Genomic DNA, 22,283 nt, shown 5'->3' with positions numbered 1-22,283 from the left:
TGGAGCTCCGTGAGCTCAAGGAGGAGAGGAGTGCCATGCTCCTCCGTTATGTGCGGGAGTTCACGGAGCTTCAAAAGCGGCAGGCGTCCACCACAAAGATGCTCGAGGCATCGGTGGCGTCGTTGCAGAAAGCGGGAGATATGATAGGCCATCAGGGGAGCCGGCTGGAGCGCGAGCGGGCCGATCGTGATGAGGTCCAGGATCGCCTCAGCCACTTGGTGAACCAAGTTGCCACGCACGTGTTGCGGCTGCGCGATGCCTACCGTCGTGCCAGCGCGACGATGTAGGCCGTCGGGCTAAACCCGTTCGACCACCCGGTCGACTTCAACGAGCTGCGGCTTCCTGACCTGGTGTCCTTCTTCACATATATCTCCGAGGAGCTGAGCCGTCTCCGCGCGATGGTGGGGGCTGAGCTGGACAAGGAGGGGTTGCGGGCTGCCGTCGCCATTGCTAGGCGAATCCTTTCAGGGCTCCGTCATCGGAATCCATTCATGCCATTGGACGCCGTCTTTGACGAGCTGGCTCCCGTCGACCGGGAGCGGGTTCTACGGGCGGTTGCACCCTGCATCACCAATGTCGTGCACCTCGAGAAGCAGAGGGACTTCAGTGGTGTTTAGGCGCCCTCTGCATGGGCATGTCCATGTCTCGGCGCAACATGACCGTTGGATCAAACTCAGACAGTGCAGATCAGTCACTGTAGCACAAAGCGTGTGGGTGTGTTTGGTTGCATTCTCATCTCAATATAGTTGTTTCCTCTTCGTGTATTTTTGTCAACCTACTAGTGTGGACTCATGCACCCTTCATGCACTCTGCCAAACACCCAAAAGTGGGTCGAGAAGGGAACTTTTGCTCCCATTCCGTGCACCCTTCATACACCCTGCCTAACACTATTCGTGCTTTATATGGTTCATGTTTCGTGGAGTACTGTAGCACCATACTCTCCGTGCGCTGTGGACCTAGTTCTGTTAACATTGATCTCACCGTCCTTTCTCGACCGTACAGTCTAAAAAGCGGTACTATGTTACATATAGGAGTAGTTGACATGCGCACAACATCATTTGTTATCGTCATATCTTACTACACTAGCAACAAGATTGTGTAGTACTGACGTATGAACCACTGCACATGCCTAGTAGTAGGAGCACTGTGTATGTTCAAGTGGCTGCCGTGTTTCGCACTCCTCCGTCGTAAGAGTGGAAAGGCTTGCTGTAATCATTTTTTTCTTCTGAAAAACAGTGGACACGCTCTACCATGCAGATCCTCCTCCAGCCATGCACTAAATTACTCACTTTCGCCGACGTGTGGGACAGCCATCATCGGGGTCCACCAGCCATGCACTAAATTACTCCGTAGTAGAGTGACGGTAGACTACCCCGATCGAAGCACCGCAGTAATGCCCAATGAGCCGTCAAATCACAAAACCCCCTCCTTTCCAGCAGTAAGTTGGACGGACGAAGCAACCATCATTTCACTCTTCTCTCTCAGCTTCATCTCTACCCAACCCTCACTTCTGCCTCATCTTGTTCCTCATTTCTTCAAGAAAACCCCGACCTGCTTCTGCCATTGTTCTTCTCTCCGAAAGAAGGAAAGGTCAGCGCATCAATGGTGTTGATTCTGGCCAAGGCCCGGTCTTGCAACCCCGAGACTGATCCTATAACTCCCTCTCTTTTCTTCTTTTGGGTTTGTGATTATGGTTTCTTTTCTTTTATTTATATTTGACAGTTTCTTGATGGAAGCTAGAGCACCGGTCGAAGTGATGTCTATGGCTCCGGCCAAAACCGTCGAGGCTCATGGTATGAAGAAGCGCAAGCACCCCGCTGAGACTACCGTAGACAAGCTCAAAGCCATCACCCTGTCCAAGCCCCCCTCTCCGGGATCCCTCATTAAGCAAGTCCAGGCAATATCTCTTCTTGACGATCTTTTTCTCGATCTTGATCGTGTTTTTTCATCTAACACGCAGTACTAGTACTAGTAGTACAACTTTCTGGGTGATCTTGCATGTGATTTTTGTGTGCCAAATGATGGTTCTAAATTCCTCTTTTGACCAAAACATGCGAGTGGTTGACACTGATTTCTTATAGATTACTTTCAACTACTCCCTCTGTCCCAAATTTCTTGTCTTAGATTTATCTAGATACCACTACTAGGGAAAAGCTTATACACAGACGCTTACTAGTAGCGCTCTTTATTTACCCATGCTACTACTATTTACTAGTAACGCGCTATAATGACCCGCGCTACTAGTACTATTTACTAGTAGCGCGTGGCAAAAAATAACACGCTATTAGTAAATATTCTCGACCGTGCCCGGCGGACATACGTAGTAGTAGTGTGGGTTTTAAACCATCGCTATTGCTAAGTGGATATCTGTAGAGCCGGTGAGATACCCTACGCTACCGCTAGCCTTTCAGTCCATCCCCCAGCCCGTCAACCGTCCCAGTCCACCCACTCCCGCACCCCACCCACCCCTGATTCACATCCCCTCCACCTCCTCTCATCTCCTCTGCCGACGGGATCTCTCCCTTTCTCCGATCCATGCCGGGATCCTCCACCGCCCAGTCGACAAGGCCCATCGCGACGGCCAGCCCAGACTGCTCCCTCCCGCGGCATGGAGGTGGGGCGGCGCGGCGGCCCCGAGGGACCATCACCTCATCTCAGCCCCCTCCCAAAGTCCCAAGCGCACCAGGATTCATGCCCCTGCACCGGTCATACCAATCGGCGACGACGAGGAGAGAGAGAGACCTTCACTTTCCACGACTGACGACCGCCAGAGATGGGGGACCAGGAGGAGGAGCCGGCCGGGTTCGCGCACGCGCGCCACGCTACGTTCTTGGAGGTCATGTCGTCCGAGCTCCCCGACGGCTACGCCACGCAGGAGGTCAACCACCTCACCCTCGCCTACTTAGCCGTCGCCGGCCTCTCCCTCCCCCGGGAGCTCGACCGGGTAAGCTGAGCCGAGATCTACCCCGCTGCCCGCCCTCTGGGCGTGTACTCTGTCCACGGTTGCACAAATTTCACGGAATTCTAGGGAGTTTCCTGAGTGATCTGTCATGTTCTAGATGTGGTTGTCCTCTGTTCATAGCTTTGGATCTCGCGTGGGTGTACTGATTATACCAGGAGATTGTATGCTTGTACTCAGTTTATTCAAAAATCGCCAAGCATGCGCATACAAATTAGTAGATTTCTGCGCTACGATGTAGAAGAAAAGGGTGGCAAATTTTTGAAAATTTTGGTTGTGGCGACTGAAATTAAGCTGCCCTGCTTTTATTTTTGAGTCAAGTTGCAAGGATATGTACAGGTTCAAGGCCTACTGCCGTGGGCCTGCCCCTAAGCCGCTCCCAACTCAGGTCGTCAAGGTAGCGATTTTAATTAGTTTTGAGGCTGATTTGCCCTTGCCCTGCTCACTTGGCTTTCTGCCGATGCTACGTCGGCTGAGTCTCCTATCCATCGATCTGAGGACTTGGCACTTCCTCATATATGCCCATTCTGAACTCTGAGTTTTGCATCGGAAACATGCAGAACATTGATATGCAATCAGAGCGAACTACACTATAAATTTGTAGCTGGTTTGAATTCGTCAAAAAATATGCAAACTCTACTACTCTAGCCTAGTTGCAGGAGACTAAATTAGGAACTAAGTAGTGCTAGTATAATGGTTGAAACTCAATGTTGACTGCTGCTGCGTTCTCTATTTTGCATACACTCAAGTACAAATTAATTTGTTGTTAGCTTTGGAATCAATTCATCTTCATGCCTTTATTTTGAGGATGCTATCGTTAATTTTCATTGGATAGCAGATGCCAGAGTCCAGTTTAATTTTGATAGGCCTGTTATAGACAACTTTCTTTACATTCTTGTAGAGTTTTTTTGTATCAGTTATGCAAAGGAATTGCACACTGCCATGGCCATGGTGTCCTTCATCGGTTAGACCTTTGTTTTCTGATTTATGTTGCTGTATTTATCGGCCCATACAACATATTGCAATTGTTGCTAGTGTGATTTACGATTGTTCCTCTTTGATATCATAGGGATTTAAAGCCCCAAAATCTATTGGTTGACAAGGAGAAGATGATACTGAAAATTGTAGATCTTGGGTTAAGTAGAGCTTTTACTGTTCCTATGAAAAGCAGATCTTGGGTTAATGTACAGCGACGGTGCCGCTGCACTTGTGCTAGTCAGTGGGGAGAAAGCTAGAACCTTGGTCTTCAAGTTCTTGCAAGGACCAAAGGGTATGCTGATGCCGCGTAGGTAAATCTTACATGCCTCGTCATTAATCATTGTTGGTGAAACAAATGTGACTTGTGAAATCTCAGCCCATTTTTCTTATTAATGAATACTGTTGCCCACATTATCTTGACTCACATAATGATCTTTTTCTTTAGGATTCATGATTTTTCCCCTTTTTCTTGTTATTATGCATTACTATGAGTTCATTGTATTAAGATTCCTTGCAACTTCACGCACTTGAGCTATTTACAAAAGGAGGGGACCCGGCCTTCTTCATGTCTTGTGGCAGTGTCTTCCTTTGATTCATTCGTGCAACAAAGAGGGGACCTGGCCTTCTTCATGTCTCGTGCAATAAGTAAGGACTAGCCTCCGGCTGTTACTATTGATGCATGTGCATGTGCTAAAAAGAAAGAAAATACCCTACCGGATTTGAACTCTAATGCGTACTAACAAGTTTTCACTTTCCCGATGTGGTCGTAGGGGTGATTGACACTGACTACGACGACCTGGTGGGCGTCCATGTGATCGCGCCGCACGGATGATCGTCCATGTGATCACGATGCCGGATGTCGCCAAGGTGGAGGACCTCGACGCCATCTTTCGGGGTGAGGGAGGATTCGGGTCCTCCGGCGTCTGAACTCCGAGCCTTGGTAGATAAATGTAGAGAAGTGGTCTGTTTAGGCTGGTGGTGGAACACTAGGGAAGGTAGCCACCTTCGGTTGTGTGTGTTTAATTTATTTTGCACTGGACGTGTCCCTGATTTCTATCTATGAATAATGCACGTAATTTTTATTTTTTTAATTTATAGTTTGTTAGTAGTAGCGCTGGGCAAAACTACACGCTACTACTATCTAGCATAGTAGTAGCGCCTAGTATACTAGAAGCGCTACTACTATTTTGATAGTAGTAGCGTGGGTTCAAATAGTAGTAGCGCGGGTGTGCACCAGCGCTACTACTAACTTTTTAGTAGTAGCGCGGGTGCACCCACGCTACTACTAACTATTAGCTGTAGCGCGATACTAGTAGCGCGGGTACCCGCGCTGCTAGTAGCCATTTTACCCGCGCTGCTAGTAGCCTTTTTCCTAGTAGTGTACGGATGTATCTAATACTAAGATGTGACTTGATACAGCCGTATCTAGACAAATCTAAGACAAGAATTTTGGGACGGAGGGAGTACTTTATGAACATCAATGCTACCTTTTAAGAGGGTATATTTGCCTCAGTAACTTGTGTTATGGATATTGCATGTAATCCCTCTGCTCTCATGCCTTTGAAGACATGTTCTAGTGTCTTTGTTCACTCATTTCTGTGCGTATATGTAGTCATATATGGAGTATAATATCGAAAATCATCTTATATTTCTGAACGGAGGTAGTAATAAAATATGGTTTCTGTTTGAATTAGAACCAGGTCCGCGGTGGAGATGAAGTTCTCAAAGTCATGCCGTGTGAACTGGAAGACCTGATGATGAGTTATATTGCTGAACTATCCAGCTGCTATGTCCTTGTCGCCACGTGTCCTGAACTAGTGTTTTCCTGTAGCATTGTTGTCAGGCGTGTTCTCGAGGCTGTACTTGACCACAACAATTTCCTGCTGTGCCTTCGATTACGAAGGGTGTGGTTCTTGTAAAGCTTCCCTACAAATCTGATACGTCCTGTCTTCATCATCATGTTTATGAGTGGAAAGATCACTCTGTTAGGTTCTCCAAGGTTGACAAGATGGTGATGGTGCAAGTAGACATCTCACACGAAGTCCATGGCCTAGTCAGTTATGCAGGATTCATCCCGTAGGTCGGTGGCAAAAAATAGTCTGCAGAGTTTAGTTAGTGCAACTTTGCTTGTCTATAGTAAGTACTATTGTTCAGTACTTGATTTGTGTTTGTGAACCCTGTATTATTTATTAGTACTGCCGCTTTTGGTGTGTGGTCAGTCCTGAGAACGGTCTATGTTAATGTCTGTCCACTCAATTCAGTCTGTATATTTTGAAGTATCCATATCATATTTTTTGTGAGGACGGTCTATCAATTATGGTTACACTCCAATATCTGTATGCATTGCAGGGTTTATCGCACCCACCAGGATTTCCAGCCCCATGGATGTTCGGTCCATACGATTTGTCATGACCTTTGGACTGTCCTGCTTGTGGGAGTAGGTGGGGCCCCTGCATGCCACGCGCAGTTGGACGATCAATCTTCTGTTTAGTACTTCAACATAGTGATTTCCTGGTAAGGATTCACTCGTGTCAGATCAAGTAAATCTTATTGATTTAATGTCACGTTTTCTTTCTTTTCCTGCAATTTTACGATGCAGGTTTTGCCATGTGACATTCATCACAGAATAAACCATTTGGTTTGCTCTACGATGGCTATTTTTGCAGGTTTCTCTTCTTATGCCGTGTCAGTGACGAAGGCACTGTCCATTATATTACTGGAAAAAATTGGATCAGTCTATTGTCTGAGTACAAGTTGAATCCCTATGATGAACTGCAGTTTGGTTTAACAAAAATGCAACAATTAGTCCTTCTCGCGTTTAAAAGAAATGAAGAAAAAAACTGGATCACGGTCACGGATCCTAGTCAAGTTAGAAAGCTGATCATAGCAGACCAGACACGATCGCCGCTGCCTCGCATAGATCGAGCACCGACAGTTGCTCTAGCACTGACAGCGGCAGCAGCTCAGTCTGATCCAGCTGAGGATTGGGCAACGACTGCATCAGTGGATCAGTCTGATCTAACGGAGGATCGGGCATGGACACCGCCACCTGCTCCGACATCGGCACCAGCTTTACAAGGAGCACCATCTCCGGCAGCAGCAGCGGCTTCGGCACCTGCACCAACACTTGCACTTGCATCTGCTCCGGCCCGTGCAGTTGCACCGGCAATAGACTGGGCTGCAGTTCACACTTCATATACCAAAGTCCTTACAAAAACCGACATGTCCACCTTCTTGGTAAGCATTGGCCGCCCAAGTGCTTCATTCTTTTTTCTTTCCATGTTGTTTCACATGATTCACTGTGTTGATCTAACTGTTTGGGTATGTCTTCTTGTTTGCAAACAGAGAATTCCTAGAGCAACAAGGGAGTCGTTCAACAATCCGGGCGACCGCGGACAAGTTTCTCTTACCATGCGCAGCCTTGGTGTGAATGAACCTGCTCAATATATCGTAAGTACAAAGGATGGTCGCATGATGATTGATGCTAAAGGATGGTCAAGGTTCAAATCTAAATCATATCTTGCGGTAGGGGATGATGTCAAAATCGAACTTTCTCGGCAAGGAGAGCTAGTCCAAATCAACTTTGAAATTCTTCAGTAGCAGCACGCAACTGCCTAACTGATCTATCCTCCGAGAGATTTTGATGTACTAATCTGGCATGGTGAAACAAGTGTCCTGTGTGTATAAGTAGTACGATAGTATTATTTATCACATGGTATATCGTTGATAGAATTGCAAATCTGATTGCTGGTTAGAAACTGTCGTTCGATTTCATTCCAACAGCTGTCGTGCTTTATTCAATTTTGTGTATTCGCCTTGCGACAGCATCTAAAACCAGCGCTGTACCGGTCGCTTGCAATATAAAAAGCATTGAGGTAGAACACATGGGCCCCCAAACATGCAGGGTCGGCCTGCGGCCCAAAGTCCAGAACCTGGTTTCAAGAAGCACTAGCTCAGTGCAGAAGTGGCATCCTCCTCCTGCTGTGGGTTGGGCGACGATGAATGTTGATGCTGCGTTATCTCGCAATGGTGAAAGGGGAGCCCTGGCAGTTGTGAGCCGGGATCATACAGGCTTCTTCCTTGGAGCATCGACACTGGTGTGCGAAAGTGTTACTGATCCAGAGATCCTAGAGGCAATGGCATGTTGCGAGGGGCTATCTCTGGATCTTGACTTAAACCCGCAACAAGTTCAGATTAGCACCGATTGTTTAGCAATAGTCAAGCATATCGGAGAGGCATACTTGGGGCCTAACAAAGTTATTATGGACAAGATCAAGATGAAGAAGAATATGTTCCAAACCATGGAGATCATACATGAAAAACGTGAGTGTAATGTTGAAGCGCATGTGCTCACAAAAGCTGCTACTTCTTTGCCCTGTGGACGCCATCTTTGGCTCACAGGAACCCCCGAAATTATTTGTATACCTATGACTGTTAATCTTCAGTAAAGCAGCTTTTATCCCTCAAAAAAAATCTGAGTATTATATTCTCAGCTAAACCCCCATAATGCCCGTGCGTTGCAGAGGGAGTATATTTCTCAGCAAGGTGAGCCTGTGATATAAAAGATTTGTATATTTCTTTACAGAGGGAGTATCTCTGTGTCAAAATATATATTTATGTGTAACTAGTTACTCATGTCTTTCTACTTCCTTTCGCTGATATGTGGGGCAACCGGCAACGGGGTCCACATGCCATATGCACAAATTAGAGTGCACAACTTCACAGTAGACACACCCCGGTCGTAGCGCCGTAGTAATGCCCAATGAGCTGTCAAATCACAACCCCCTTTCCAGCTTTAGCAGTAAGCTGGACGGATGAAGTGGCAATATTTCACTGGGCCTGAATCCCCTTCTCCCTCGTTTGCTTGTTCAGAGAAAACCCCCTCTCGACGATTGCATAGGGTTTTCTCATGGAGAACCAGGTATGAATTCTTCATCCATCCCCGATAAACCCAAGTCCCTTGGTCGCAGGTAATCCTAGGATGGCAGCCGCCGTCGTTGATGCATTTTTCTTCCTACCGAATCTAGTGTCTTTCATTTGCAGTGCCCAAAGTGCGAGTACCCTACAGGTTTCTGCGCCCTCGGCGAGACGCCACACTTGTTCCTTATCATCCTAACACAACATTTTGAAACGCGCACATTATGTTCCTAGAATCCTCTTTTCTATCCGGGAGGGTGGTTTTTTTTGAACATGCTGTGTTCTCATATTATTTTTCCTGCAATGTATTATTTGCTCTGCCAGAACACATGTACTCAAGATGCTCGGCCTTGCCATAACTGAATACACTAGTTTAATGGTCATAGTGAAGACAATCCATGGATATAAGTTCCGAGTTGGGTTCATGAACCAAGAAGATCGCTGCTTTTTTTATGGCCGAACTTGGATAAACTTTCTCAAGTGTTACGGACTGAAAGTTGGCGCACGAATGTTGATGGAAATAGCAGAACCTGGTCTCATCTTCACTGCGATCTTCCACCCTGACGTCGTTCCAATTGTTCATCCATGTTAGTTTTGTATCTGGTTCTTGCTTGTTGCCTCGATTACTTCTTAATCTACCTATTCTGTCTAACTAATCACAATTTAACTTTAGAAGTAGCAATGAATCTCTCACGAAGATGCTACTTCTAACTAATATTTTCTTGTAATTGGTGGCACGTGTAGGTTTTTTTAGAGTTAAGCAGTCTGCTCGTTTGTTACTCTGTAATAACTCGGCTGTTACTAATGGCACTGAAGTTGACTGGATCGACATCCAAAAGTTCCTACACTTTATTGATCGTCTTGAGGTCCTTGTGGGGCGTTTCAATGGTGGAAGACCACGTGGGATATGTGCGCCATTGCTGCACTCATTGAACAGGTCCAACTGTGTCGAGAAACTTATGGTACGAGTTGTTTTCTGTTATATATTTTGTTCATAAACTATTGCTTATACACAGTTTTACAGCTGTGATCTTCTTGAAACAGGAACTGCCGAGTTCTATTGTTCCTATACAGATGCCTGACCATGGTCGGGTCAGACTTGCGCTTGGTCACATAATGATGTTTATGTCGACCTACTCAATTCCCCTTGGAGGTGAAAAGATACTTATTCATGGGTGGTCTCAAATAATGAAGGCCCGTCCATCTTGGAGAATAGGACAAAAGATTATGTTCATGCTTTTCCATGGCTCTAAAGCGAATATCCTGTTTATTGACCACGTTGCGAGATGAAGCCGCTTTCAGAAGGTTGTGGATGCGCGGGGTGGCGCCTAGGCCTTGTCCTGGGGCTTGGCAGCCTCACCCTTGGTTAACTGTAGGCAAAGTAGCACTGTTCGAGGCGTGCTTTGTACGGTTGAACCTGTATAAGTACTCATACTGCTTTCAGCTTTGGTTGTTAAGTGCCCCTGCTGGTTTCAGTTAAGGTTGTTAAGTACTCCTGCTGCTTTTACAGTTTGTCGTGTTTCTTCAGTCCTGTCTTCCTCTAGCCGCCAAAACCAAACCAGCACCGGCGGGGCCGCTTGCTTCCGCCTCCCACGGCTGGCTGCGCCTCAGCGCACGCATTGCCGCCCCACCGTCTCCTAAATCGTTAACGCCGACGTCCTCCACGCGCTTTGGTGCACTCGCCGCGGCACCGCCCTCTCGTGTTGTCAACATGGTCAACAAACAACAGGAATCGACAGAAGTACGTGGAGAGGATGACAGTAGGGGCCCACCACGTCAGTGTATGGAAAAATAAAATGCTTCCTCCTAGTGTTTTCCTGACATCTGGGACCCACGACATTGTGAGCGTATATAGTCAATATACAAGAGAACAACACAAGATCGGTTGACACCTGGGACGTAGCTACTCGAGCAGTATTTTTTTTGTTTGGTATTGTTGAGACGGAGCAGGGTTTGAACTGGGCTGTGGCCCGTCTAGCCCAGGCTTATATTTTATGTTCACCATGTGACCAACCCAGCTATTTTTTCTTTGTGAAAATGAGCCCAGTTTATTTTTTCTGAAGAATACCCAATCGAGGCCTACTTATTTTCTATGCCCTGATGGGCTGCAACTCTTTCAAGACGCCAGCAAATCTTGAAAGTAATATGAAATGGGTTGTAAATATAAAAACAGATGACAAATTGGCAATTACTTTATAATTTCTGATTTTTATTACATATTCAGATTCCTATTTCACCGGGCATTAACCTAATTTAAATATATCTTCAAAGTACTTTAAATCTGGCTGGAAATTTCGGTATTAAAAATAGTTTGGAACCCACAGAAATAAGCGAAATTGGCCCTGGCCAACCAAAAAAAACGACTGCAATAAATTGCATAAGAAGTTGCCATGAGCTATATATAAATTATCAAAAAAAGAGGGAGTGGTCTGACCTGTGGGCCTGTTTAGTTGACGCGTATGCAAGATTTTTTTAGTTATTATATACGTCAACAAACGATTCTAGCAGACGTAACCGTTGGATGTCAATCCAACGGCCGTTGTGTTTCTTCAATCTCTGATCTTCTTGCTCCAGCCGTCAAAGCAGCGCTGGCGGGACCGCCTACTCCCGCCTCCCGTGGCCGGCTGTGCTGCCGCGCAGGCCTCAGCGCACCCTACTACTCCCACCGCTGGCCAGGGCATCCCTCTACTCACCCACACCCCTGTTATTCTACGGTGACGGCAACCTCACACCGCAGCCGAACCGGTGAACGCTCGTACTCCTCTCCGCGTGGGCATCCACTGCTGTGTCTTCCCCTGCTCCGCGTCGTCCCCTTCCTATGCCTTCCTGTCGTCCACCGCCGTGGTGCTCTCGGTGCGGCGTGGTCAATGTGGTCAACGACCGACTTCCATCGGAAGAGTACTGTACGTGGAGAGGCTGATAGCTGGGTCCACGGCATCCTCAAGGAAGTGCCTCCTTATTACGCGGAAAATAATTATTCCTCCACCTGACAGCGGGGACCCACCGGACGGGCCACCAGTATTTTGCGAAAAAAATCGTATCCCCCTGACTGCTGGAACCCACCGGATGGGCCACCGTATTTCGTGAAAAAAATGTTCCCCCTGCTGTCAGCTCGGACCCACTGGAAGTGCCTCCTTATTACGCACAAAAAAATGAATACTCCCCCGGCTAGCTGGGACCCACCTTGGTGGGAGGCTGACTTGTGGGCCTACTAAGTTGACGGGGACGAAGGGCTTTGTCAACTTAGTCAATATGAACGATTCTAGCTCCAGTGACCGTACGGTGTCCATCCAATGGCCGCAGTGCTTCTTCAACCTCTGGTCTTCTTGCTCCAGCCGCCCAAAGCAGCGCCGGTCGTGCCGCATGCTCCTGCCTCCCATGGCTGGCTGTGCTGCCGCAGAGGCCTCACCGCCCCCTACTGTTCCCACCGCTGGCCAGGCCCTGCGGCGACGACAACCTCACACCGCAGCCGAACCAGTGAACCCTCGTACTCCTCTCCGCGCGGGCTTCCACTGCCGCGTCTTCCATGGCTCCGCATCGTCCCCTTCCTAGGCCTCGCCGTCGTCCACCGCTGTGGTGCTCTCGGTGCAGCGTGGTCAATTTGGTCAACGACCGACTTCCATCGGAAGAGTACTGTGCGTGGAGACGCTGACAGCTGGGTCCACAACCGTAGCAAGGAAGTGCCTCCTTATTACGCGCAAAAAAAATTATTCCTCCACCTGACAGCGGGGACCCACCGAACGGGCCACCTGTATTTGCGAAAAAAACCGTTTCCCCTGACTGCTGGGACCCACCGGACGGGCCACCGTATTTCGCGAAAAAACGTTCCCCCCGCTGTCAGCTCGGACCCACCGGAAGTGGCTCCTTATTACGCACAAAAAATGAATACTCCCCCGGCTAGCTGGGACCCACCTTGGTGGGAGGCTGACTTGTGGGCCTACTAAGTTGACGGGGACGAAGGGCTTTGTCAACTTAGTCAATATGAACGATTCTAGCTCCAGTGACCGTACGATGTCCATCCAACGGCCGTAGTGCTTCTTCAACCTCTGGTCTTCTTGCTCCAGCCGCCCAAAGCAGCGCCGGTCATGCCGCATGCTCCTGCCTCCTGTGGCCGGCCATGCTGCCGCGGAGGCCTCACCGCCCCCTACTATTCCCACCATTGGCCAGACCCTGCGGTGACGGCAGCCTGACACCGCAGCCGAACCAGTGAACCCTCGTACTCCTCTCCGCGCGGGCTTCCACTGCCGCGTCTTCCCTGGCTCCGCGTCGTCCCCTTCCTAGGCCTCGCCATCGTCCACCGCCGTGGTGCTCTCGGTGTGGCATGGTCAATGTGGCCAATGACCGACTTCCATCGGAAGAGTACTGTGCGTGGAGACGCTGACAGCTGGGTCCACGGCCGCAACAAGGAAGTGCCTCCTTATTACGCGCAAAATAATTATTCCTCCACCTGTCAGCGGGGACCCACCAGACGGGCCACCAGTATTTGCAAAAAAAATCGTTTCCCCTGACTGCTAGGACCCACCAGCTACATCTTCGCACGCAAGGTAGTGCCTAACAGTCGGGACCCACCTGGTCGAAGCGTACATAGCGTTGTCATTCTGGTCGCGAATGTGTACGTACATATATACTGGTCGATGTAGAGGCGTGCACGTGTCGTTGTAGAGGCGCGCACGTAGCATGTACACGTACGTATAGCGGGCAGGGTGCAAGAAAGAAAATAGGCCACGTATGTGTACATACGGGCGGGGTCTCGAACGCCTACTCGCGCATACGTACGGCCAGGGCTCATGTACATGGCTGGGTCGAAACGGAGAAACAACATCGTCGTCGTGTTCATGGGGAGGCAACGAAATGCGTCGTGTTCATGGGGAGGCAACGGAATGCGTCGTGTTCATGGGGAGGCAACGGAATGCGTTGTGTTCATTGGGAGGGCCTGGACGGAACAGGCGATGGAAACGAGGCCTGGCGTACCGCAGAACGGAGGAAACGACCTTGTGTTCAACCGGCCACGTTCAAAATGGGATCCTGTTGATCGGGAGGGGTCTGGCATACCGCAAAACAGAGGAAACAGACCTCCTACGGTCGAAACGGGGGTCCTGTTGATCGGGAGGGGTGTGGCGTACCGCAAAACGGATGAAATGGACTTGTGTTGGAGCGCTACGGTCGAAACGGGGGTCCTGTTCATCGGGAGGGGTGTGGCGTACCGCAAAACAGGACTCCACGGGATACTGTTCATCTCCACCGTCGACCCCCTCCAGCCTCCATGAGCTACTGTTCATCCACCGTCGACCTCCTCCAGCCTCCACCTACAACTGTTCATCCACGGGCTCTTGTTCATCCAGCCTCCACCGCGCGCTACTCCACCGGCTACTGTTCAACCAGCCCTCTCCACGGGCTCCTGTTCAACCACCCCTCCACGAGCTACTGTTCAACCAGCCCTCTCCACGGGCTCCTGTTCAACCACCCCTCCACGGGCTACTGTTCATCCTGCCCTCCACCGTCTACTGTTCATCCTGCCCTCCACGGGGTGGTCCTGTTCATCTAGCCCTCCACAGGGTCCTGTTCATCCAGCCCCAACCGGCTCGATCGATCGGGGTCCTGTTCATCCAGAGGCAACACCACGGGGTCCTGTTCATCCACCCCCACCAGGAACTGCTCATCCACCCCCCCGCAATGCTCATTGTTCATCCAGAGGTAGCATCGATCGGTTTCAGTTAGCAGCAGTAGCGAAGGAATCGCTCGATCGGGTTCAGTTAACAGCCATCGATCGATCGCTCGGGTTCAGTAACGCGTAGCCTGCAGTGCATTCGCTCGGGTTCAGTTAGAGCCCAACGCCTCGCTCGGGTTCAGTTAGATCCAACGCCTCGCACACACACACGTACGTGTACGAGAGAAGCGCGCATCGCTCGGCCCCCGACCTCCCACCATAACCGGGAACTCCCCGAAATTTTCCTCGCCCTCGCTTCTACCATGATTTTTTCCGTCATGGACGGCCCAAAGAATGTCATGCAGCTGCGTCTCCGGCCCGCCCAGGACGAAAAGCCCATTTTCTGTCATGATTTTTTGTCATAGAAGTAGGAGCCCACCACATCTATGATGATACCGGGTTTTGTCACAATTATCGTCATAGAAGTGTCATATGTATGACAATTTTTTTTTCGTTCGGCCCAAAATGTCACGGATGTGTCTTTTTTTTGTAGTGTTACTGAACATGAGCCAAAAAGGCACAGAAGATATGATGGCACCCATGTAAACATAGCAAGTTTTATAAACAGATTCAGACTTAGAAGAAAAACAGAGCATGGCATAAACAGATTCATGATAGCAACTTTGCAAGCTCATGCCACTCACCACAAAGCATTAAATGACAAAATAAGCATACAAATAGCAAGATGGCATGGTCATGAAGCTAACCATGGCAAGAGCAAGTTCATAGGATGCATGGATCACTTTAAACAACCATGACAATATTGATTAACATGTTAACAATCTGCTAGGAATAATTTATAGCGAAAGTAGAGCATGCAAATGACATGCTAGAGCACTCCATAATTGCAACCAGGGGCATCAAACGGCCTCCAAATGGAACGAAATTTGACAGGCAGTCTACCGATGATGTACCAAGGCCACTTGGAAAATCTCGGCCCATTCCGAGAACATTTTACTCCCGCTCACAAAAAGAGACAAGAGGGGTGCGCCGAGTGCGTGTGGGAGTGTCGGATTGCGAAACGGACAACGGGGAAAAAGATCGGATGCATGAGACGAACACAAATGCAAATGCGACACACATGATGACATGATATGAAATGCATGACATGAACAAAATGCAAAACAAAAATGAAAACCCAACCACGAAGGGAATCTCATAACATAAAGCCGAAAATGGCAAGAGTCGGAGTTATAATTAAGGAAAGTTACATCCAAGGTGTCACAACTTCGTTCCCGTCTCCAGTCACGACGACATCGCTACTCCCAGCAGCCACGCGTGAGCTCGTCGCCGACCTCGTTTGTCCTGCTACAAAAGCTGTCAATTTGATTCAGTCGTTTCGGAAGCATGACTTGGACTTCTCGCCACACACAAGCCACAAGGACCTGGGGCATGGCCGATGTCGTGGCCATCATTGCGGGCAACTCATATTGCAGAGGGAATGGAGACTCGACCCATTCTGTGGCCTTCGTTTACAATCGATGTGCCATCAGAGGTCTATCATTCTAGTGTTGCCCATTGGAACCTCTCGGTGACTACTTCTATTCATGGCCTTCATACATGGACATTCAGGGCACATCCATTTCAGTTTGCCCAAGTGCTTGACATGGGTTTGACTAGTAGTAGCTTTCCAATGGAATCATGTCATGTTGGAGATCTTGTGGGCAATCATCATGGACACTGCATACAGAAGAAATTTTCTGGTGATCCAAAGCTCGCGAGAGAATCCTGGAGGTATCTACAAATTGTACAGCGGAAACCATGTCAGCCTGAGCAGGAATGGAGGTTATCTATTTCAACTAAGCTACAAGGTTATGACATACCAGGCGCAGACCGTGAGCTCCAAACAAAGGCATAACCACAATTCGAGTTCAGTCAAGAGACAACACAGCTGAAGCATCTATGGCCATCATTGTCATGCAATTGCCGAGCAGTATAGGTTTTGAGCATGTCAGTGTTGTGTCTCTCGAGTGTGCAGTTGAAACTATCTTCCTCTAAGAAGGCCTTTTCTGCATTTCGTGCCCGAGATGTACATCCGAGGTTTGGGTTCAGTCAAAATGTTCAGCTGAAGCTACAATAGTTTGCCTATGATTGTCGAGCAATGATGATGCGGTGCTTGGTTTTACTATCTCCTGCTGACATTGATTATGAGTTGTGGCGTTGACCAGATCAAAATGAAAATTGTGGTGTGCTTGTGAAGTTCGGAATATTGCATATTTTTTAGCCCCTTCCGTCAACCCGCAACCATGGCCTTCCTACAGACTATCACCAATTCCTCTAGCTAGCATATCTGAACAATGGATATTTAACTATGACAAACATGTTGTTGTATCTATTATTCCAGGGCATGAGAAATTGCACAGGGCCATGCTTGCCCAGGAGAATGTTAGTGCATTGATCATTTTTGAGTCGAAGGGAAATTAAGTTTTGATCTGAAGTGGACTATCTTGAGGAGCTATGTTCAATTTGGTCTGACTGCCACCATACTGCAATTATTTACTTGAGGGAAGAGGGAATTATGAAGAGAAAGATTACCACCGTGCAAGCAACTTCTAAGGGAGTGGGAATGCAGGCAACAAGAAGGCTCTGTGTCCCTAGACCACCTGCCAAACCTCCTGAAGATTATGATAAGTGCATCCTTCTTTTCGTAAGAATGCAGACTATCACTACAACATCATCTCCAAGCTATGTGCTGACCACGTTGAAGCCACTGTTTGAGATGCTACATCTGCCGTTGCAAGGAAACTGCGGTGCACTGTCTGATTCTTCACGTTGTCCTCTGATTCATAGTTGGGTAGTTTTTCCTTGCTTAAATGCACAAAAGTACTATATTTCATAGACTTTGCCAGCGGAAGTCGACATATGTCCTAGATACATTTTCAAGCTTGTCATAGTGGCAGTCGGACAGTGACTCGGGAAACATCTTCTATTGGCACATTGCATACAAATGCAGGTTGTATGGCCTATCTGAATCTTATCAACATTACTTTGAGGTGTTCAGAAGCAATACATGGGGTGCAGGTGACCTACAAAAGCGTACAACCTTGTATATCATATATGGTGCAACAACTAGTAAGTGTTGAATACCTTACCTATGGTCTTGACCACTGTGAAATTTATTTGGAGAAGTTTGCACTGCCGTGGAAGATGAAGAAACATGGTTCAAATAATCCCGTTGTTACTGTCACTTCTTCTTTCAGACATAGAAGCAACATTTGTTCTGTTCAGAACGTCCTATTACTTACCTGGGTGGATTACTTGGAAGCTTGCTCTGTCCTAGCACGTTTGAATCTGGATACTCATTAGTGCAGGGGAACAAGCGTTGATCCCAGTACAGTTGATGTGTATCAAGCTGGACATCAGTCCTATGAGCCCCATTCGGATTATCATCTCTTTTATGCTATCGAGTTGTTGGGGCCTCACTGGGGCATCTACCAGCTGGTAACACCTTAGGATCCTGGATGAATTGCATTGTGGCTGTTATTGAAATGGACTCGACAAACTATTCTTCAAGGAGGGTGAGGTGTCATCGCTATCACTGTCGGCTTCCTGCAAGGCTCCGTCGACCACAACTGCCCCGGCTTCGACAACGACAACTTTGGCATCTCATTTGATTGGGTCGCCACCGGCCACGGCCACTACAACCCTGTCATTCAAGTCAACCCCGATTTCGGCTACCACCACTACTTCAAGGTAGTCAAGGAACATCGAGTGCAGTGGGATCCAGACGGCCCTTGGTGGTTTCGGCTTGGGGGCAAGCCGAATTTTAAGGAGGGGGAATATTAGGAGCCCTCCTAGCATGTACGCACATGGGCTTGCCCACTGGGCCGCTCATGGACCTGGCCCGCCCACTACCCCGTCGCTGCAGCTACAAGTACCAGATCGAAGGCAAGGAGCAAACCATCCAAGGGATCACCGAACGAACCGGCGGCGGCTACCTCCTTCCCTTTCCTCTGTTCTTCCCCTACCTTGTTTCCCTCTGTTCCTGTAATCAAATTCGCATCGAAGCTTGTATCCCAAACTAGTGAGAGATCCACTACTAGGGAAAAGGCTACTAGCAGCGCGGGTAAAATAGCTACTAGTAGCGCGGGTACTCGCGCTATAGGTAAAAATTAGTAGTAGCATGGGTCGAACCCGCGCTACTACTAACTTTGTTAGTAGCAGCGAGGGTTCAATACGCGCTACTACTATTATGAACCGCGCTACTACTAATGAAATAGTAGTAGCGTGTCTATAGTCCCAACGCTACTAGTATCCTAAATACTAGTAGCACACCATTTTAACCCCACGCCACTACTAACTTATTAGGAATTAAAAAAAATCAACCAAATTCATTCTATCACACAGTTGTTGTATCTTCTCCAGTTCCTCATTATAGCAGCAACTCATGTATAATTTCATTCTATTGCACAGTTACATAAGCAACTACATTCCTCCTTGTAGGAGCAACTCATGTATAATTCCATTCTATCTCACAGTTACATAAGCAACTACCTACGTAAGTTGTTATGGCCCGATCCGAAAATTGGACCACTCATCAATGTGCGGCGCCTTCCCGGCCTGATCTCGTGGCCTGCAGCTGCGATGAAACACATTGGATAGCCTCGAAGAGCCACACCTGACTAACGACAGCCTCCGCCTTGAGTTGCGACGCAGTCACGTCCTCACTCTGGCCCTCAGCTCCAACTGGACCGGTCGATGTCGTCCTTGTGCCTCGCCACCAGCGGATGGAGGAAGCCATCGTACACGTGCCCCGCTCCCCGCACTCTGAAACCCAAACATCATTAAGATTCAGATTCAGAATTGGCCACATATCGAATCAAATATATCTGAATGTTGATCATCTCTCGGGCTCGGGGTGTCTGGTCGACTTCTTACCCGTGTGCTGGGGTAACAGAGGTAGAGAACGAGCAGCAGCTTCGCTTCTTTGTACGTCGGCAGCCACGACACCGTCCAGTCCACGAACCTCTCGACGACCGTCATCATCGCTACCAGAACCCTGCAGCATTACAAACAAAGGTTCAGAAACTTCAGATTCTTTAGAAGAATGGCATGAAAAAACAATGCGGTAAATGTAGATGCCAATGTGCAACTTTTTTTCTAGAGATTCTTATTTAAGCCGTAATGCACAATTGAAGCTATAAGCTATTTCCTAGTAGTGAAAAGTGTAGAGAATAGTTATATAAGAACGCGTATAGATTTGACAAGTGCATAGAAAAACATAAAGCCCAAAAGAAACACAGAATCAGGCAAATCATGCAACCACATAATCAGGTTAACTTCTATTTACTCACAAATCAAATGACATCAAAATCAACATACTGGCATTGGTCCTCGACACAATGGGTGCGAAAGAGGCTGACTAAGATCATAAAAAATAATATAAGAAGGACCAAGACAATCATATTTCAGTCCAGACATACACGAGGACATATCATAAGGCACATACAAAGTAGCAATGAATAGATAAGACATGCTGGATCGGTTTTCCTCAGTTAAATATAGTAACTGTTATGGAAGCAGTCATAGTGTACATTTTACACTAAAGCAATCATTTCTTTCAGCTTGAAACAGAGACACCCCAAAAAGGAGGAAGTATCAGGCACACATTTACCTTGTCAGAAATCAGATACTCGGCATGCAAGCAATATGAACAATTTCCTTATCAATGCCAAGTTCCTGCCCACCAAACTGGTTGCATGGGAAAGCAAAGATCTCAAAACCTGTAGTCCCATAAAATTGTTAGCATAACATATCATAACTCAAAATCAAGGACTAATCATATGCAGATAGATCATCCCCTAGTCCTTGTACTTCTCGTAAGTTGCATGTAACAAAACGCAATTGGTCAGAATCGAACCAAAACCACACGTGTTGCACGATGGCGTCGAAAGCTCACTTAATGGATCACCAAATGTGAAATCCCTATAGACTTGGATGTAAATGTAATCATTTCTAATTACCTATTTCTAAAGTCCAAGACACATGACATCCATTATGAATTCAGAAACCATAACATCAGTTTTTTTCTTCTGAAGTGCACATCTTTCACTTATTTGCATGTAGCAGCTGCCATGTGTCCATTGTGAATTCAGAAACTATAACATCAGTTTGATTGTTTTTTTGCCATGACAAAAATATTAAATAAGATACAATACAGGTTCATCTCCTCAACCTGAGTATAATTCAGAGATGTCACAAAATTTGAACTGATAATTTGATGACAAGAGTACTCCATCAGTATCACAATTCAGAGATACTCCAGTGATTCAATAGATGCACTGATGGAGTATTTGCTGCAAATAATTCAAGACAAGAGTAATTCAAGATATTTGTTGCCAATGATTCAAGCGATAATCCATTAGTATTTGTTCAAATTATTGTACGGTGTACAGACTTGCTACTAAATTTGGCAGAATTTTCAGTGCAAAATACTCCCTGTAAAACTGTATATCAACACTCCCAAATGCCAAAATTCAGAATGTGTGTATACGGAAGAATGCCAAAATGCCAAAATGGAGTACATAAATATGCCAATATGATAAGAGTAGAAGAATGCCAAATGTGTGTATACAGAAAGAATGCCAAATGGGGTAAAACTGTAGTTCTTGATTCCTTTTCAAAATTTTAGAAAGGTACTCCAACAATTTGCATCATAATGGAGTACTTACTTTGCTTAAGAGGAAAGGAGACCCCTGTTTCATGCTTAATATTCACAGCCCATGGCTCCATGGCCAGGAGAGAACCTGAAGCTACCCTTGTGTGTGTGCGCGCGCTCCAAGTGCAAACAAGTGCAAGCAAGAAGAGTAGTGCACTACTGATGCAAGCAAGTAGTATACACCAAATTTTAATTAACCGAAAAGCTCAAACAAGAGCAGTGCACTACTCTACTCTAGGAACTCCAGGAAATTGATAGGGGTAGCAAGTTAACAGGAAATTGACAGTAGGGCTACTACAGGAACTCCAGAAACTTGACAATAAACTTGCACATTCTTTACTTTAAGTGATGTACTCCTAAATCAGCTTGCATCAGCTACTGCAATACTTTAACGAGTACAAATACTGAATTCTGAGACAGTACAAATCTTACTGAATTTCAGAGCTCAAGTACAGTACAAATCTTACTAAATTTTGAGACAGTACAAATTTCAGAGTTCAAATACTCCATCCATTAACTTCAGAGATCAGAGTACAGTACAAATCTTACTGAATTTCAGAGGTGGACTTCTTAGATTTTGAGACAGTACACATCTTACTGAATTTTACTCCTAATACATCCACTAACTAATCTGGATCTGATCCACTAACTAATCCTACTCCATCCAGCCTCACTAACGCATCCACTAACTAATCCTACTCCATCCAGCCTCACTAACACATCCACTAACTAATCCTACTCCATCCAGCCTCACAAACGCATCCACTAACTAATCCTACTCCATCATTCATCCAGCCTCTGGAGTACAGTCAAGCTGAAGTACAAGAAGAATCCATTCATTAGAGCAAGCTCAAGCATCAACAAACCTCACGGCGTCGGTGTCGTCATGGTCGGGGAAGTCCAGCTCATGGCGGCGTCCAGATGAGGCTCCAGCTCCTCATCACGATGACATCCAGATGCGGCTCCAACTACTCCCGCTCGGGCTCCAGCTCCTCACGCCGCCGGCTCCAGTCCCACGCCGACGCTGATGCCGCGGGGGAGGAGGCCGCGGTGCAGTGGTATGC

The 22,283-nt window shown here is 47.3% G+C and overlaps 2 long non-coding RNA genes across 3 annotated transcripts; one reads left to right on the top strand and one right to left on the bottom strand.

Annotated features, from left to right (window-relative positions):
- The first annotated feature begins 3,306 nt into the window (after window positions 1-3,306).
- On the top strand, window positions 3,307-4,088 carry LOC119359386. Its single transcript, XR_005172504.1, has 3 exons — window positions 3,307-3,356; window positions 3,861-3,923; window positions 4,029-4,088. It is a non-coding gene; the product is annotated as an uncharacterized LOC119359386 (long non-coding RNA).
- Window positions 4,089-18,933: 14,845 nt separating this feature from the next.
- On the bottom strand, window positions 18,934-22,277 carry LOC119354621. 2 transcript variants are annotated; one of them, XR_005171131.1, is made up of 4 exons: window positions 22,086-22,277; window positions 20,176-20,284; window positions 19,440-19,560; window positions 18,934-19,328 (listed from the first exon to the last, which is right to left on the bottom strand). It is a non-coding gene; the product is annotated as an uncharacterized LOC119354621 (long non-coding RNA). The 2 variants fall into 2 exon arrangements; XR_005171130.1 differs by having other exon boundaries at window positions 20,176-22,277.
- Window positions 22,278-22,283: the final 6 nt, after the last annotated feature.

This window comes from Triticum dicoccoides, chromosome 2A, assembly GCF_002162155.2.
Source record: "Triticum dicoccoides isolate Atlit2015 ecotype Zavitan chromosome 2A, WEW_v2.0, whole genome shotgun sequence".
Classification (NCBI taxonomy): Eukaryota; Viridiplantae; Streptophyta; class Magnoliopsida; order Poales; family Poaceae; genus Triticum; species Triticum dicoccoides.
Note: the sequence above shows the minus strand (reverse complement) of the source record. Positions and strands in the feature narration are given on the sequence as shown.